Here is a 17,677-nt window from a genome sequence, read left to right as displayed (position 1 = left end):
CTAATATTATTACTTGGCTTTAGATATGAGTGACAACAAAACAGAAGAATGCACTGGTTAAAATATTTCATTATTTAGCTGATGAGAAGCACACGGGTTATTGATTGGGAAGCAAGGTTAATGGGTTGTGTCTCCCAATTCTCAGGTGGGAGGTTATTTGTGTGCATCGTATTATTAAAGAGTAAAACATGTCTCGCTTACAAACTAGAATGCAATTAAAGCATTGATTTTAAGCAGGCAAAACAAATAGTAGCATTAATTTGGTCGTTAGTAGGGTAGGTTTCGGACAGAAAAATACTGCTGTGACTTTGCTGATGCCTTGGTTTCCGGCAAAGGCCCTTTCTGTATTATATTTCCATAACAAAGGGCCTGATTTACTGAAGTAGTCTTAAATTAATACATTCATAAATTACATCTGCGCATGTTCATAGCTTATGCCTGTGTGGAATGTTTAATAATCTTCCCTTCCTAAATTTTATTGATTGACAATTGTTGTAAAAAACAATACTGAGTTTAAGGGATTTTTCCACAGAGCTGTTTTAATTGCACAAGGCTTTCATATTCCTTGCTTTCACTAAAATATTACAATTTATATTAAAAAATGTGACACATTTAGTCTCTTTCCACAATGTCCAAACTCTTCTGAAATCACAGGGGATTTGTGCTCTGTCCGACACATTCTACAGCAGTTATGCCTGGTACGTTGTTGTTTGCAGACTTTAAATGAAAACACTATTCACTTAAAGACATCGAATTTATAGTAAGTTTTTTCTTCTTTTCTTGCATACTAGGAGCCCATCCTCTGACGACCTCCACCTCTCCGATCAGGCAACTGACTGGTGAAAGAAACCAACCAATCAGTGCATGGAACTGTATACCATCGAACCTCCTTCAGAAGATGCATTATTACATTTGAATGCAGATAGACAAAGCAGCATGGCACAAGCGTGTGCACAGTAAGTCAATACAACACATCTCCCCCCCCCCCAAAATATATATTACAATTTTTATAGAGGAGAAAACACACAATGTCTAATAGAAATATCTTGCAAAACACAGGTTTTTTTTAAAATTCTGCCACTCTTGGTTGTAACTAGTTCGATGTTACGAGTACCAACAACATCACTGTCCACCAAGGGGTTTCCCTGATTGACAACTGAATTCCTTCCTAACGACGGATGACTACTAGATTCCGCAATCAGGGATGAATTATTGTCTTGAATGGCAATATAATCTTTACTCATATTCACTGTAGTAGAAGCCAAAGGCAGAAGAAATAAGTCATTGGCCTTCTGTTGTTGTAATTTGTTTCTTACTAGAGTACTTTGAAACTCGCTTAATAACACCAAATTTCTTCTCACCCACCAATGCCCATCTTCCAAGAGAACAGAGGAGCGCGCAACTTTAACAACTTTGATAGTTCCATAAAAATTGAACTCTACTTTGGACCTCCTAGGTCTCATGTCCTTTAACATGACCCAAGATCATTCATTCATAATACCCAAACCGACAGTTTTTTTTGTCATGATTGTTGTCATTCTCCTTTGCGTATTCTGAACCTTTGCTTCTAGTTTCTTTAAATCTACACCTTCCCAAGTTTACCAGGTGACATATCTTTCAACCAAGTGGGACACAACCTCATATGTTTTTGATATCCTGGAAAATGCTTTGCTCCATTGGACCCCAAAAATATGTTTCTTTTTTCCACAACTTTCTTTTAAGAGGTTCCATAAGGGTAGCATACCCACAAACAAATCTGGAATAATAATCACTTAGGCCCAGGAAAGATCTCCACTCATCCTTGTTGCTGGGGGCAAGTGCCTCGTTTGGGCTCCGATAAGATCTTCCTTAGGTTTAATTACTTGTGCAGTGATTCAATGTCCTAAATATTCAACATTATCTATTAAAAATTTGCACTTGTCCTTTGAAACCGTCATATCATGCTTAGACTAAATTCCTGGAACTTTGTCTAATAAGTAGTTGCGCTCTAATTCATCTTTAGCAAACTTCAGGATGTCGTCCAGCCAAAACTCAAGATACATCCTTGAATAACGTGAACATCAATTTCTGAAATACGCTTGCTGCCGATGCAAGTCCGAACGGCAACGATAAGTATTTTAAAGCTCCAAAAGGAGGGATGAAGGTTACAACAAGACTGAGACTCATTTTTAAGTAATATTTGACGATATGCCGTCTTTAAATCAATGTTACTAAAGACATTTGCCCCTTCCAAGGTAGGAATTAATTCATTAGGGTGACAATCAACTATAATGTTTTTGTTTAAGGAGCATAAATCCACACACAAGCGGATTTTTCCAGACTTTTTCTTGGCGATTAAATACAATATTTATAGAGGAGAAAACACACAATGTCTAATAGAAAAATCTTGCAAAAACACAGTTTTTTAAAAAATTCTGCCACTCTTGGTTGTAACTAGTTCAATGTTACGAGTAACAATAATATCACTGTCCACCAAGGGGTTTCCCTGATTGACAACTGAATTCCTTCCTAACGACGGATGACTGCTAGATTCCACAATTAGGGATGAATTATTGTCTTGAATGGCAGTATAATCTTTACTCATACCCACTGTAGTAGAAGCCAAAGGCAGAAGAAATAAGTCATTAGCCTTCTGTTGTTTTAATTTGTTTCTTACTAGAGTACTTTGAAACTCGCTTTATAACACCAAATTTCTTCTCTCCCACCAATGCCCTTCTTCCAAGAGAACAGAGGAGCGTGCAATGTTAACAACTTTGATAGTTCCATAAAAATTGAACTCTACTTTGGACCTCCTAGGTCTCATGTCCTTCAACATGACCCAAGATCATTCATTCATAATACCCATACCGACAGTTTTTTTTTCATAATTGTTGTCATTCTCCTTTGTGTATTCTGAACCTTTGTTTCTAGTTTCTTTAAATCTACACCTTCCCAAGTTTACCAGGTGACATATCTTTCAACCAAGTGGGACACAACCCTGTATGTTTTTGATATCATGGAAAATGATTTGCTCCATTGGACCCCAAAAATATGTTTCTTTTTTCCACAACTTTCTTTTAAGAGGTTCCATAAGGGTAGCATACCCACAATCAAATCTGGAGTAATAATCACTTAGGCCCAGGAAAGATCTCAAATCATCCTTGTTGCTGTGGTCAGGTGCCTCTTTTGGGGCTCCGATAAGATCTTCCTTAGGTTTAATTCCTTGTGCAGTGATTCAATGTCCTAAATATTCAACATTATCCATTAAAAATTTGCACTTGTCCTTTGAAACCGTCATATCATGCTTAGACTAAATTCCTGGAACTTTGTCTAATATGCAGTTGCGCTCTAATTCATCTTTAGCAAAATTCAGGATGTCGTCCAGCCAAAACTCAAGATACATCCTTGACTAACGTGAACATCAATTTCTGAAATACGCTTGCCGCCGATGCAAGATCGAACGGCAACAATAAGTATTTTAAAGCTCCAAAGGGAGGGATGAAGGTTACAGGACTGAGACTCATTTTTAAGTAATACCTGATGAAATGCCGTCTTTAAATCAATGTTGCTAAAGACTTTTGCCCCTTCCAAGGTAGAAATTAATTCATTAGGGCGACAATCAACTATAATGTTTTTGTTTAAGGAGCGTAAATCCACACACAAGCGGATTTTTCCGGACTTTTTCTTGGCGATTACAATTGTTCTGACCCATTCAGCAGCATTAACCAGTTCAATAATCTTCTCAGCACATAACTGATCTAAATGTTGGCTCTAATCCTTCCTGACAGAAAGTGGAACACCATAACTTTGTGCTTAACTGGCATGGCACCTGGTTTCAAAATTATCTCATGTTCAAAGTCCTTGACAGTTGCCATGGATTCAGAAAAAACAGTAGAATATTTCTGCAAAATGTTGTCAACACTACCAACATTTTTCTCCACTAACATAACTGGAATAGTGGTCCTGGGTCTTAGTACAATGCCAAGTCTACCTTGATGAATCCAACCCATTATGTCACAACCATTAATAGCAACACATATCTTGGTAAAGATAGATCTCGTGTAAAATTCCAAGGTGTCTTCAAAATACCCTCTGGTGACAATCTCAGACTCACCATATGCTACAGCTTTACTGTAAGGTGTTTTGAGCAAACAAGAACTCCAATGTAACATAAATGTTTCTTCAGACAACATAGTTACAGGTGATCCAGAATCCACCATTATCTGTAAATTCACAAACCCAATTTGAACCATGAAAAACAGTCTATTTTTCTTAGCGAGACTACTAGCAACGCAGTTAACAGAATGTAAAGCATTTTCAGGATGATTCACTTCTAAGGTTAAAATGGTCACTGTATCAACGCCATCCTTCTCCTCAAGTAAATACTGTGGATGTTTTCAGGCACACAATTTACTTTAACCGCACTGGTACTCTTGCACACTTTCATAAAATTACTGTTTTTTCTGCACTTATTACACTTCATACCCAGTGCAGGACAGTTGAGACTATTGCCAATGTGATTGTATGACCCACATCGATAATATGTATTAGATTTGCTGAACTTACCACTCGTAATACTTTTTACTGCGCTCACATTGGTACTGCTTACGATGCCCGTCCTAGGGGATTCACCAGCTAGCTTTTACAGAAAGGACTGATCGCTCAATACCTTTGGTGATTTTAAAAGTTTCTTCTGAGGTAGGATTAGTACAACACAGCAAATACTCTGGCACTTTTTTTATAACAATTAAACACAATATGGTCCCTCCGATATTGATCTTTAGCATTCTCAAAGCAGCATTAGCTAGCTAAAATATGTAGAGCAGCCACATACTGATCTACACTCTCATCACAATTTTGTTTCCTGGAGTAAAAATTAAATAGTTCTAAAACTATGCTAGGTTTTTCAGTAAATTGTTTCTCCACTCTTTTCTCAATTTCAATACATATATTCCACGCATCTCCACCCTCGCCCCCTGGAGCAGGAATATCAGGTAAATTATCAGGATCACTGACATAATATCGAGGGACATAATATTGACTATCAAAAACATCGGCGACAAAATATCGACAGACAAAATATCGACTTTGTATCTACAAACAGGTAAGTACAAAAATATCGAGTAAAAAATATCGTTTACAAAAATATGGTTTATAAAAATATCGACTTTATTAAAAACAATGGTAAATTAAATTAATATAAAAAATTAATTACTAAAATATACTTAAAAATACTTAAATTACCTTATAATAATTAAATAATGAATGAACGCTATAAAACTTTTTTTTTACAATCATATTTGTTAAAACATATATATATAGTAACATAATATAATTAAATAATATCCAATATTATTACCGTAGGATGGCGGAAGTGTAAAAATTACTATTCCCACTCCAGAGAGTGCAACAGTAGGGAAAGCGTTGGATAGCGTAGAGGTAAAAACGTACTATTCCCACTCCAAAGAGTGCAACAGTAGGGAAAGCGTTGGATAGCGTAGGGGTAAAAATTACTATTCCCACTCCAAACAGTGCAACAGTAGGGAAAGCGTTGGATAGCGTAGAGGTAACAATTACTATTCCCACTCCAAAGAGTGCAACAGTAGGGAAAGCGTTGGATAGCGTAGGGGTAAAAATGACTATTCCCACTCCAGTGAGTGCAACAGTAGGGAAAGCGTTGGATAGCGTAGGGGTACAAATTACTATTCCCACTCCAGTGGGTGCAACAGTAGGGAAAGCGTTGGATAGCGTAGAGGTAAAAATTACTATTCCCACTCCAAAGAGTGAAACAGTAGGGAAAGCGTTGGCTAGCGTAGGGGTAAAAATGACTATTCCCACTCCAGAGAGTGCAACAGTAGCGAAAGTAAATACTTCTTATATTATTTAAAAAAATATAAATTAATATCTATAAAAAATTAATTAAAAGTAATTACCAATTTAATATAATATAATAATTAATCAATTAAAATTACAAATTACAATTAATTAATAATATTAGTTACATATTCATATTAATTACAAATTAACAATTAATTAATTAACAATTAAATATTAATTAACAATTAATTCAAATTAAATACAATTAATTAATTTGAATTATTTAATTATTTATGAATAAATTACTTCACACCCTATTCCCCTATAAACTCACAACCCGCTACAGAAAATAAATTAGTAAAATTAACATAATTAGCAATTAATCAATTAAATTAAATTAATTGCCAATTAAAATGTAATTAATTACCCATAAAAATGAATTAACAATTAATTCTAAAAAATATACCAATAAATATTTTTACGTATTTAATTAATTATAAATAAATTACTTCCCACCCAATCCCCCTATAAACCCAGAACCCGCTACAGAAAATAAATTAGTAAAATTAACATAGTTAGCAATTAATCAATTAATTAAAATTAATTGCTAATTAAAATTTAATTAATTACCAAATATAAATTAATTAACAATTAATTAAAAATGAATACCAATATATAAATTTACATATTTAATTAATTATAATTAAATTACTTCCCACCCTATTCCCCTATAAACCCACAACCCGCTACAGAATTAAATTACGCAAAAAATAAAAAATAAAAATTCATTAATTAAAATTAATTATAACATAAATACACACTTTTCACACATATAATAACATAACAAACACTATAAAAAATTCGATATTATTAAAAATTCGATAATTTTAATTACCTATATTATATACTTCGATATTTTAACTTTCTATATTTTTAACATTCGATATTACATTACTTACCTTCAAAACGATATTTTTGATGTCTATATTCTGTCCATTGGATATTTTGTTCAGCCTATATTTTGTAGTCGATATTATGTCCATTTTATATTTTGTAGTCGATATTATGTCTGTTTACCAAATTATCAAACACTTTTTGCCCTTCGGTACCTAGACAATTGTACAAAATGGCTACAACCTACACCATCTATAGCCACAAAATTAGTTTTGCCTGGGGTATCCAGAAAATGTGTAGGTGGTTGTTGTACATTACTTCCTCCCAACAGCAGGAGTAATTACAATTTTACTATTTAAACAAATACAATAATGAGTGAAAGACAAATATTTCAGAAAGTTAAAAAAAATTCTTTAAATCACACCGTAAATTTGAGCAACAAACATAGTCACTTTGTTACGATAAGAAAGTTTAAAAAATATGTAAAATTTAAACAAGTAGAACTTGAAGAATGTAGTCTCACCGCATTGAAATATATATCTGCCCAACTGGTGATGAATAACAAAATACTTGTGAGCAGAATAATCGGTGCGCAAGTTTAACCAGCTGTACACGTTCCTCCGTGTTCAGCGTGACAGCCGGCAAGTCTTAACTAGCTGTACACATTCCTCTGTGTTCAGCGTGATGACCTGCAAGTCTGCAACCAAGACAAAAGTGAATGCGTGTCCTGCCGACTGATTGTTAAGGCCGTTTCCAACAAGGGGATTGGTGTAGCTACTTCCTACTCGTAGCAGCTTCCCACTTCTGTACCTTTGCCAGTGCAAACACGATGATTGGTACAGCTGCTTTCTGTATATCCAGCATACGTGACTCCGCCCTGACGATTTCTGGATACACTTCCAATACAATGCAGCCGACGAGCTCCGTATACACTCCGCAGTTGAAGGTGGGCTCCAGGGTTTACACGAACAGATACAGTAGATTAAATGAACCATGTAGAAAACCAATCTATGTCGCCATAATAACGTTGTATGCATACTATGAATGAAGACAACATCCGCCTGTAGACATCCAATTTATTGTATATTTCTTCTTCTTTTGTTGCATACAAGGAGCCCATCCTCTGATGGACTCAACCTCTGTGATCTGGCAACTGACTGGTGAAAGAAACTGACCGTTCAGTACACGAAACCGCAGAACGTGGAACGTCATTCAGAAGATGCATAATTACATTTGAATGCACATAGGCAAAGCAGCACGGCAACAAGCGTGTGCAACGTAACTCAATACAACACACTTTCTGCCATATGTAAGTGTGCATGTAAGTGTGGGAAATGCATTTACAAATGCCCGTAAAAAGCAGTGCTTAATTTGTAAAAGAATAAGTGCCAGACAACAAAGTTTTGCTCAAAAGCTCGCTGACAGCGAAATCGCAGCGAGGCGAATAGAACGGTTGCATACCGCCTGATTCATCAAGCTAAATTGCGCTCGCAATAGCTGCGAAAATGCTATTGCGGGCGCAATTTCCCCAATCGGCATTCATCACGACAATAGCGAAGTCGCAAACACATAATAAATAGCGAATCCGCAAATAGATTCGCAGAATCCCGGCAGGAGAGCAATAGCGAATCGGAAAATGCGACAAACCACGGATACTGCGAAAATAATAGCGAATTCGCTATACAATCGCAATTGGTATTCATGAAAAATCGCAAATAGCGAAAAAGCCCAAAATCGCTGTTTGCGAGGCGCAAACTAAGGACAACCCAAAGCAGGTGGTAACCATAAAAGCCATTGAAATTTTTTTTTGAAAAACCGTTGGCCAATCAGTAACAGGTGCAGGCCTGACCAAACACACATAAGGAGAATCAGCAGCAGCATTTGGCGTCTCACAATGCCAGGAATGTACATGGTGGTTAGGCGGCGAAGGCTGCAGCGAGCAGCACGGAGGAGACGCAGAATCCAGGACAGGATATTCCGCCAGCGGGTCACCCTGCTGGGCCAAACCAGAGAGCAAATTTATGCAAAGTACCGCTTGAATGGAGAAATGATTATCCAGCTAACACAGGACCGTGACCCCCTGATGCAGCACCCAACAAGGCGGACCAATGCCGTGCCTACACATGTCCAGGTATTGTGTAGCCTGCACCTCCTGGCCTCTGGGAGCTTCCAGGGGATAGTAGCGGTTGCTGGGGGGATATCCCAGCCCACCATGTCCCGTTGCCTAAGGAGTTTCCTTGACGCAATGCTGACCCAGCTACACCAACACATCAAATTTCCCACCAGCCAACAGGAATTGGATTTGACCAAGCTACAATTCTACAATGTTGCCCATTTCCCACATGTGATAGGATGCATTGACTGTACCCACATCGCCATCTGCCCACCAGCTGCAACGGAGTACATGTACCGCAATCCCAAGTCCTACCACTCCCTCAACATCCAGATGGTCTGCAATGCTAAGACATACATCACGGACATAGTGGCACAGTACCCAGGGAGTACCCATGACTCATTCATATTCCGGCACAGCGGCCTCCACACACGACTGGCCAGGGGAGACTTTGGGGAAGGACACCTACTTTGTAAGTACACTTTGTCCACAATGTCACATTGCGATGACTTAGCTGCGCTGCACAGGCACTCACCCTCTGCTCCTCTCATTCAGGTGACAGTGGCTACGCCCTCCGTGAATACCTCCTCACCCCATACCTCAACCCTGCTACACCACAGCAACAGCGTTACAATGTTGCGCACATACGGACAAGGAATTGCATTGAAAGGACTTTTGGGCTGCTGAAGAGCAGATTCCGCATACTGCACAAGACAGGTGGGGCCATGTACTACAGCCCTGATGTGTGCTGCCGCATTGTGGCTGTCTGCACAATACTACACAACATTGCTACCAAGCGCAGGATACCTGTAGACATCTCTGGCAGTGAGTCGGAAGGGGACGACCGGCCACCTGCACATGGGCGTCATGCACGCGGGGAGAACCCAGCTGAAGGCCACAGACGCCGCAACCACATCACAATGAACAGTTTCTAGTCCACCCACTCCCCTCACCCAACAAATCACAATTGCATGCAAATGGAAATAATGACATGACGCCAATGTATGATGCAAGATTAAATATTATTGTTTGATTCACAATAATAGTGCAAGTTGCCATCCGTCCTATGCAATCAGTATTGCCCCATACTGCTGCGTCCAAAACACAGGGCAAGCTTATAGTGTCAGCCTGTGCCTGTAAAAGTACATGTTAGTCAGTTGCGCCTCCGGCGCGAATCACCCAAGCACCTCTCCGGCTCCTCCTCTGCCACCGCACGTGACCCTGCAGTGGGCCTGGTGCTATGTCGTAACACCGCTACCTGTGAGGCAGACTGGCTGCTCACACTTGAGGTGCCCTCGCTGGCATCGTCCCCCCCGACAGTGCCAGGTACAGGGGGGTGGAGTGCAATAACGGCAGTGGTGAGGTGTTCTAATACTCTGGCCACATCCTCGCAGCATTGGATTAGCTGCTGCTGCTGCGCCAGGGACCGACGCGATAGCTGGGATGTAGCATTGCCGATCACATAGTTAGACCTGGTGTATGACGCCAGCCGCGTCAGTAGCTGCCGGTGGTGGCGGCGTCCGGTGTTGCGCTGTGATATTAGCGCAGCAGTGTTGGCCTCCATGGCTGCCGTCATGCGGTCCATCCTCTCCCCCACACCTGCCATGGCTGCCGTCATGCGGTCCATCCTCTCCCCCACACCTGCCACATTGCGGCCAATATTATGCAGCTGCATCTGTATGGTCCCTTGCCGGCGTGCCTGCATCTGGTGAATGCGTAGCATTCTATGCTCTATGCTCATGCTAGGCAATCGCACTTCCATCCCCCTCCTGCCGCTGCGTGCATTGTTCTGCAGGCGAGCCCTGCCATGCCTGCTCTGCTGGCTGCCCACAGTGGGTGGGCGCTGTGTCACCGCTGTCGCTGGAGCAGATGTGGAGGCTCCAGCTGCTGCGGGCCTGGCTGCAGGGGTTGGTGCAGTGCCTGTTGGTGCTGGCGCTGATGCTGTGGGCCTGGCTGCAGGGGTTGGTGCAGCGCCTGTTGGTGCTGGCGCTGATGCTGTGGGCCTGGTTGCAGGGGTAGGTGCAGCGCCTGTTGGTGCTGGATGTGTTTGTGACGGCACCTCCTCCGCATCCTGTGGTTTCTCATCGATGAACAGCCTGTCACTGTCGCTGCTGTCTGCGCCACCTGTGAGGGGAAGTGGACGTCCATTCGTTGCATGTATCTGTCATACGTGCAGTTGCTACATGCATGCTGGATGACATTCCCTGACTGGCTGTGGCATTGCGTACTTTGGAACCTGTCTGGCTGCATTGGGGTACTTGTACATTGTGGCCACACTACATGTCCCACAATGCTTTAGGGCATTACCTAATGTGCACCGATGGCATGACTTTGGAACATTATGGGAGGCTATACGGTAATGGCCATTCATAGAGGACAGTTTCGCAGTCGCATGCCACTTACCTTGGCTCTCTTGGGTGGGGCGGGATGAGTCCAATCTGATGACCCCAATGCACGTCTCGGACTCCAACGTGTCCTCGACGCGGTCCTCCATGGCGGTGTTTGGAGGGACTGTAGGTCCTCCCCTTCCAGTGGCTAGGGACTCTCCCAGCCTCTCGGCAACCCTCTCCTTGGCACGACCTCGGAGGTCGTACCACCTCTTCTTTAGTTCATCCAGTGACCTGTCTGCCACGCCCACGGAGTTCACTGTGGCCGCTATCCCGACCCATATTCTCTGCTTCTCCTGCTCTGGCACCCTCCTTGACTCTTTTCCAAACAGTTTGGAGTGGTTCTCTACCACCCCTTCGATGAGGTGCTCCAACTCCTGTTCGGAGAACTTCAGTTTTCTCTTGCGCCCGGTGTTGCTGGGCCCTGGCACAGCCTCCTCTGCCATTGCTGCAGTGAGATTGGGTGTGGTATTCCAAGTTGGCAGGTGTCCTTGCAGGAGCTCACTCAGTTGCTGCCTCGAGGTCTGCCTCACTGTGGTGAATGGGGGTGGGAACTGGCTGCTTCCTGGTTGTGATGTCATCACTGTGCTCGAAAAGCGACTTCCCGTTTTCCCGATCACGTGTATTAGCGATTTCGCAATTAGCGATATCGCTAATCCTACACGGATGTTGCCGAAAATAGCGAATAATCAGCGATTTTCGACACTCGCTAACGCTTTTTGCGGCCGCGTGCGAATCGCTTTTTTTAATCGCAAACAATCAAGAATGCCGATCTGCGATTTCTAAAATGAGATTCGCAATTAATCGCAATTGGGAAATCGCAGATTCCGGTTTTCATGAATCAGGCAGCATGTCTTTATTCCAGTTGTAGCTTCTTTAACTCACCACAAGACACTGCCTGCTACTTTAGTTAACTTATGCCTTTCCATTGTCATCTCCACTTTCTCCCTTTGTCACTATTTTTCGTTATCTTCCTCCTACTTATACCTTTATGTGTTTATGTTTGTCTTCCTCTGGATCAAAGTCTAAAGAGGAAAAATAAGTCCTGGTCCCTGAAAATGAGAGCTGGTGGACCCCACCTGCGACCAAGGCTCAAATTAAGCACAGGTACAAAGCAAAAAAAGTATGTACTGATAAGATTTACATGACCCTTTCCACGAGCACTCCTCTGGCATACTTCTAGAAACGCCTACAATTGAAAACTAAGAATAAACTTATGAATGTACACATCTGCATAGTGCACAATGTAGATTTTCCACAGCCTGATGGGCAGAAAATGGGAATTTTATTAAAGACAGGGAGGCTAAGATTATAGGCTATAAGGTCCAGCAACACGCAGCTATCTTCCTTCTTCAAATGCTGTGAACAAGATAAATCCCAAAACTCAAGATCAGAATTCCAAATACAAAAGGTCTTATTCTGTCAATACCTCAAATTTTCTTATCTGAAGTTTTCTTACTCTGAAAGAAACCAGACAGAGTGTATTCTGTCAGACTGTGGAAAATCTACATGTTTATGCCAGGACATGAAGGCTAATATTTTGCATGTTTAAAATGCAGTTAAAACATTGTCACTTGCATTCACCACAGGTTTAAAGTAGCAACTTCTAAACATGTTCTCATTGGCTAGTCTGCAGCTCTTGAAATGTTTTGCAGTCCACCATCCAAAACAAATGCTTTTGATGCTGATGCACCCCTAAGCGAATGTGCTCCACATCTACTCACATCCACACCTGCTTCATTCATCACCTCTGTCATCCATCTTGCCAAAGTTGGTGGCAAAATGCCCTATAAGGCCAGCTGTAGGCAAGTAATAACTGTGCAACATTATTCCTCAAACTCCCAGTACTTCTTTCATAGCCTTTTAAATATTTTACTAAGCACAGTCATTTTACTCAAAATATGGGTAGAATATTGTCTTTGATAATGTTTTAGGAGGGTTCATCACCCATATACAACTCGTTTTTTTCTTAGTTACTACATTTTGACCGACAAACACACCATTTACTATACAATGACCTGTTGCAACAGCCAACCTATAAACATTCACTGTTCTGTACCATAGTCCAGTTCCAAATATTGCAGTTGAATAATTAACCCCATGAACTATATCTGTGTATACTGGACCATAATCCCTGTGTATACACAAACAAAACCATTTTTGCCAAGCCAATCTATATGCCTTCCTGGTTCCTGATGACCAGGACTCTGATATGAGTCTGAAAGCCTCTGCCGAAAGTCCAAGCCTCTCCCACTGTCTTCTGAAGTCCTCCATGCCATCAAATCTAGAAGTGTCATGGAGGATTTCAAGTGATACTTTCAGCATGGTCATAGAATTACTTCTCTGAAACTCTGTATCAACCAGGAGTGGCTCAGGGGCATGGTCTGGCGCCGATGGAGTGAGCAGCATTGCTCAAGAGTACTGACTGGCCAGCCGCCATCAAGCTCCATCCAGCCCCCTACCCCATCCCCCCCCCCCCAACCGGGCGAAAATCGGATTCTGGTGGTCCCCCAAACATGCCCAGAGCAGAGGAGTTTGTCAGAGGCTGCAGCGCATCAGAGTAGACGGCGCTTGAAAGTAACCCGCGTAGCTCGGCAGCTGCTTGTGGCTCTCCTAAGATGGCGGCGCCCAGCGGAGCCGAATGAGTGACGAGCCATGGAGCAGACCCCTGGGACGGGCGAGATAGCCAGAAACCCGGAAGAGTGAGGTGACCCTGCGTCTGTTCCAAGCCACGAGCGATGACCAGGTCGGCCAACACACAGTTGCGGGGTGTTACTGATGCGCCTGTACACAGTGGTCAGTGGTGGGCAGAGGTGAGAGTGCCAGCAGCAAGAACGCCTACCGGAGTAGAGCCTGATAGCACACGGCAAGCTCAGAGAGCGGGGCAACTCAGCAGGGCAGCTGCAAGTTGGAGTTGAAAGGAGAGAGCCAAGTCTAAACAAGGGGGAGTGAGCCAGATGTTGGACAAAGACGGAATGGTGATCCCCTTGCAGACAGCATTCCATCCCACAGTTGCGATTTACAGTACTAGAAAAAGTGGATGAAACATCACATGTTGACGTCAACCGACAGTTGTTGCAAAGAGAAACGTATTGGATCAAGCATTTGAACACGCTTGAACCCTGGGATCTTAATGACAAATTGGAATTATCTTGTTTTTTGTAGGTTCACATTTCTTAGGATGTGGCATATTGTATATAATGTTTTATATTGCTTGAAATAGTCTGTTATCTGACCATGTTAAGAATACATCAGGGCATATTAAAAATGAATCAAGCTGGTTTCAGTACACATGGGGTTCCAGTAGGGTAGTTTATTACACATGGTGCATATCTATTTATTAACTTTTGAGGAGTAAAATATATATTTTTTGCATTGAGCAACATTGATTATTTAGTTTTCTCATCGAGTTATACCGATAATTTTTAGTCAATATATAACATGATTAGAGCTCAATAATCTGTCACATGAACACGCAAACAGTATTTTTCACTAGTCTAAGATGGCGGCGTTTTAGTAAGGTTCGATTTGTGGTAGTCCGCTTTTTATGTTGTCTACACCAGTGCTCACTTATCGGGTAGTAGCGAGCAATGGTGAACGAGTGGCGTTCGAGGACGCAGGTGGGAACCACACGATTAGCACTAGCAGGAGTTGCTAGCAGGTACGTTTTGCGCCAACGGGACGAGGTTTTAAGAGGGACAACAGATGAGAAGAGAGATTAAAGCGTTTTTGTGTTGTGTTCAGGTACAGTTTGGTTTGAAGATTGGTGAAACACAGTTGTCGTGGGACATAGGTGAAAAATCACACTGGGATTTACCAGACAACTTGAGTGCAGGTAGGACTGTCTTTGTCTAGTAGTTGGTAAAGAAGCTATTTTACGGGTCTTATCATGTTCATTTTCAGTTGTTCGATAATACACAGGTCCGCTTGAACGACATGAGGTTTTGTTCAGGTACACTTTTATTACACTGGTGGGCTTAGAGTGGATCACGAGTTCATGTTGTGTCACAGGGTTATCAACTACACATTTTTTTACACACTGGGCAGGGATTAAGGTTATAGAAGCACTATTCAGTTGCTTTCAATAAACAGTTTGATTAATTTCAAATAAGCACCATAGTATAATTTGATCACAGGTGGTGGTCTCATGAAACCCTATTGAAGAAAATGAGTTGTGTACATAAGAGTTTTTTTGTTAATTTGTTATAGCATTCCCCTGACGAAGGTATCTTGTATACCGAAATGCATTGGGAAACAAGAAGGAATGTGTTGTACATAAGTGAATTCATGGAGTGAATGCACTCAGGAATTGATGCAAAAGAAGAAGAATAAAAGAAAAGAAGCAACATTTGGAGTCTGTTTCTTGGAAAAGAGAACTGTTGTTTTTTGAAGATGCTGTATTGAATATGTTTTTTTATGACATTTCTTTATATATTGATGTTTACTCATTTATGAATGTTGGAATCTGGATGTATGACGGTACGACGCGTACCGTCACAACGCATCCCTTTACACCGCGTCCCTTACAACGCAAGTCGTTACCACGACTTGCGTTGGGGGCGCGGATTTCGAATAGTATAATTTACTATTCTAACACCAGTCCCCGTGGACACTAGGGAAGGTGTTGGGATAGTAAATTTACTATTTTTAATCCTTTAGTGCCCTCCAGCGCAAGTCGTGGTAACGACTTGCGTTGTAAGGGACGCGTTGTAAAGGCCACGCGGAGTAAAATCCGCGTGGTAAAGGTTGTTTCTCTTGGAATCTATATGGTTGATTATAGTAGATATATGCCAAAGTGCAAGAACCGTAGTAGGGTTAGTGGAAAGTGCGCCTCTCTCAAACAGATTCTGTTTGTTGAGATAGTTTCCATTCTGACAGGAGCCAGTCAGTTCGAGAGGCAGCACCATTGGAAACGTGATTTAAAAATTGATAATTGAGGTATAAGACAAGATCACACATTTGAAGTGCAGGGCATCATATCTATACACGTTATTGATCCCCTTGCAGAGCCAGAATAGGGAGATTGGAACACTGAATACAGCGGGAAGGTTCAAAGAGCCTGAACAGCTGAGGGACGGGGAAGGGCTCCTTGCAGGGCACTAACACAGACTCTGACCCAGCCTACATATTAGTAGAGGGCTGAAGGATCACTGAGGTCCGGGTGCTGTAGCCAGACGGCAAACCCCCCTCCGTGTGGGTAAGCAACCTTGAGGGATGCGGGGTAGTCAGGCCCCCATTATCAGGAGAACCTTTGGAAAAGAAGGGACACCTTAAGGAACAAAACACACCTTGAAAGTGAAACGAGGAGAAGAGCACACAGCTCCGACGTAGACCGTGGTGCGGTCCCTCTGCAAGCAATGGGGAAGGTGACAAGAAAGCATGGCCAAGATGGGTCTCCAACTGAGAGCACACAGGAGGGGGGGGTGAGGCCCTCCCCTCCCAGACAGCGCACCCACAAGCCCCAACACTACAAGACATCTTGCAAGCGATAACTACCTCCAGCGAGCGCCTAGAGGCGAAGATAGATTCAATAGGCACAGAGTTGGGCATCCTCCGAGACGACCATAAGCTGCTGGTGGAACGAGTCTCAGCGAACGAACGTCAGCTGTCGGAAACTTCCCAGGATATTTCAACAATGAAAAAACAGCTTGCTATACTAGAAACTAAAGTAAGCACCCTAGAACTGCAAGCAGAAGATGCTGTAAACATCCCACAGGAACGACATTAGGATAGTGACTCCCTAAAAAGGTGGAAGGCAAACATGGTGGACTACCTCGAGCACTGACTTTGTACGGAGGGGGCACCAAAAGGACTGTGTGTTCTACGTGCTTGAAAGAGCCCATAGAGTACTGGCGAGCCCGCCCGCCCCTGGAGCACCACCCCTGGTGGTGGTGGTGAGGCTTCTCCACTGCCGGGATAGAGACCATATTCTGGCGCAAATTCGACGAAAGGGAGCTCTCCATGTGAACAATGTAGTGGTGAGAATCTTCCCGGACTTTTCCAGAGAAGTGCAGAAGCAGAGAGGATCGTTCCACAGTGTGAAACTGAAACTCATCGAGCTTGACTATAAATACACTATGCTCTATCCTGCCAGACTGCGGGTGTCTACATCAGAGGAAACGGAGTTCTTCCATACTCTCCGAGAGGCCTGGGACTGGCTGGAACGTTGCCATGGCGAAGCCCTACCATGGGAGATGAGGAGACAACGGAAGCACAATGGCAGATCTTGCAGCAGAATGGCTAACAGACATGTGCTAATACCCACGTATTGCAAGGTGCAAAGGGAGTGATAGAATACAATAAAAGTGGTAGCATTAATAAGCGGAAAGGAGACGGAACAGCTTGCACTGGAGAGCAGCAAAACAATGATAGAGTCAGATTCTGAACAGGGATCAAGTGTATATGAGACACTGAGCACTGAACTCCCGCGGGTGACACCACAAACAGCTGATGACATCATCTAAGAAACCATTGGGAGCAGTGAAAG

At 42.4% G+C, this 17,677-nt stretch overlaps 1 long non-coding RNA gene across 1 annotated transcript in view; it reads left to right on the top strand.

Moving 5' to 3' along the window:
• The first annotated feature begins 790 nt into the window (after window positions 1-790).
• The window catches only part of LOC144792842 (uncharacterized), a 93,749-nt gene continuing 76,862 nt past the window's right edge, over window positions 791-17,677 (top strand). Inside the window, exon 1 of the long non-coding RNA XR_013602632.1 lies at window positions 791-956. This is a non-coding gene — a long non-coding RNA (uncharacterized LOC144792842). The remainder of the gene's footprint in view (window positions 957-17,677) is intronic.

This window comes from Lissotriton helveticus, chromosome 11, assembly GCF_964261635.1.
Source record: "Lissotriton helveticus chromosome 11, aLisHel1.1, whole genome shotgun sequence".
Taxonomy (NCBI): Eukaryota; Metazoa; Chordata; class Amphibia; order Caudata; family Salamandridae; genus Lissotriton; species Lissotriton helveticus.
The sequence above is the reverse complement of the archived record's forward strand: the minus strand, read 5'-3'. Positions and strand labels throughout refer to the sequence as shown.